Source organism: Electrona antarctica, assembly GCF_951216825.1.
Source record: "Electrona antarctica genome assembly, chromosome: 21".
Lineage (NCBI taxonomy): Eukaryota > Metazoa > Chordata > Actinopteri > Myctophiformes > Myctophidae > Electrona > Electrona antarctica.
The window spans coordinates 14,136,905-14,138,973 of record NC_136802.1 but is presented as its reverse complement, the minus strand read 5'-3'; the positions used below and the strand labels follow the sequence as shown (position 1 = coordinate 14,138,973).

General features: G+C 44.1%; 1 long non-coding RNA gene across 1 annotated transcript; it reads left to right on the top strand.

The window, feature by feature from the left end:
• Positions 1 to 1,410: 1,410 nt before the first annotated feature.
• LOC306913644 lies at positions 1,411 to 2,069 on the top strand. The gene is made up of 3 exons (XR_013788587.1): positions 1,411 to 1,545; positions 1,778 to 1,863; positions 2,038 to 2,069. It is a non-coding gene; the product is annotated as an uncharacterized lncRNA (long non-coding RNA).

The following is a 2,069-nucleotide window of genomic DNA, read 5'->3' as shown; positions in this document are numbered from 1 at the left end:
CTTCAGTATCCCGAATGAATGACCTTCCCGAATTTCCAGGCGTCCCCTCATAAAATTTATACTTTCAGTTTCAATATTGCGGTGGCATATTTGTGGCCACACAGACGGACCGGGAGGGACAGACAGTGTAATGATGATGCACACATAACAACGTTCGGACAAATCGGACACGTAGGCCTACGTGTATAAACTTGCACGGTATATTTATTATATCGTAAACAGAGTGAATTAATCATGTATGTTATTCTTTTACACTTTTATTTGTTAGTTAGTGGATGTCTGCTCGATTTCGTACACAGGGGGGCGCTCTAAGAGCGAGCCTAATCTAAATAAACCGAGCAAGAGAGCAGGAAGTGTTTATAAATAGTGTAGCCTATATTATTCCCTCACGTGAGTGAGTGAGTGAGTGAGTGAGTGAGTGGTCTTGTCAAGTTTATCATCTGAAGCATTTTGCGTCGCAGACTTGCATCTCTGCAGTTTCGTGTTCTGTGCTCCAGCAGTGTGGTGGTGTAGGATTAGGATATAGGGTTGCTTACTGTGTGTGAGGTCTTTGCAGAGGAAAGTCAGTCTCTCTCAACAACAACATGGTGATCTAGACTCATTCCGACTTATTGTCTCCACCAGGCCGAAGGCATGGGGAGAGAGTATGTTTTGCACTCCGTCCGTGTGTGTGTGTGTCCGTGTGTCCTTCCGTCCGTCCGTTACCAGCTAATCTCCGGCACCGTTAACCCGGTCGATGGCAAACTTTGCACACACACTCCCTGGATGCCAACGATGAACCTCTGCCCCACATTTTCCAGAACGGCCTGTTATAGCGCCACCATGAGGCAGCTTTTCACATTTTTACCTAAAACTGCACCGATCTGCGTGAAACGTTGCATGCACTCCCTAGAGGCCAAGGACAAACCGTTGACCTGCATTTTCCGCATCTGCCTTTTATAGCGCCACCAGGAGGCCGACTTTTGTAAAACACATTTTTTGATATTACTCCTCCAGATTCTGTCCAAAAATCTCACAAATCGTTACACACTATCTCTATGGTCATGTGCTCAAGTCGAATCTGTCCCATATTTCATATTCCATCCTAATTGGCTATAATTAGCTTTCAGAGTTTGCAAGATTTCCCCGTTTTGAACAAAAGCCTCAAATCATGAACGCAGCATGCAATTTACGTGAAATCTTTCACACATTTTCTTACTAGGTTGAGGAATATATACCACCCTTTTCACATTGGCCTGTTATAGCGCCACCAACAGGTTGATTTTTGCAAAACACATTTTTGGAACAAAATGCCTCAAAGACATGTTTATATTAATCCTAAACATTTTGCCAAACATCTCACACAGTCCTATCCTCCTGGTGGAGACCTGTGCCCAGAAGGGCACTTTTTCTAGTTGTACCTGGTTCTCTATTATTCTATCTCGGGATCGCAGCAAACCTTTGACATTGGTTTGGCTCGATGCCTTCAACAACAATGTCGGGTGCAATGTCTCAACTGGTCGACTCTGAGGAGAGCACGCCACTGCTCAAAGATGATTCAAGCAGGTGAATGCACACTTTATACACATTGATTGTTGATTCACTTGATTGTACACACATCAAGGTTTAGCTTGGTGTGTGTGTGTGTGTGTGTGTGTGTGTGTGTGTGTGTGTGTGTGTGTGTGTGTGGCGCGCTACAAGGCAACCATATGCTTCCTGCTAGAATCATGTATCATTGTTTCCTGGGGAATCAGTAAATGCACAAGTCTTGCTTCTCTGTCTGATCCCTTGTACCCAGTGATGATGGGTCCCAGGATGACGAATACAAAAGTAGATGGAGGTCTATCAGAGTCATGTATTTTACCATGTTCCTCAGCAGCGTTGGTGAGGATGCCATTCTTGTTGTAACACACACACAAGTGCAGTATAGACGGATGGCAGTGCCAGCCCATTGAAAGACAAAAGTTAAAGATGATGTATTGCATTGTGTGCCTTCATGGGCATGTTGTAGTACTGCATGATTCTCATCTTAATACGTTTTTATTTATATCCCATTAGGTTTCACTATTGTCATCACATCACTGTGGCCG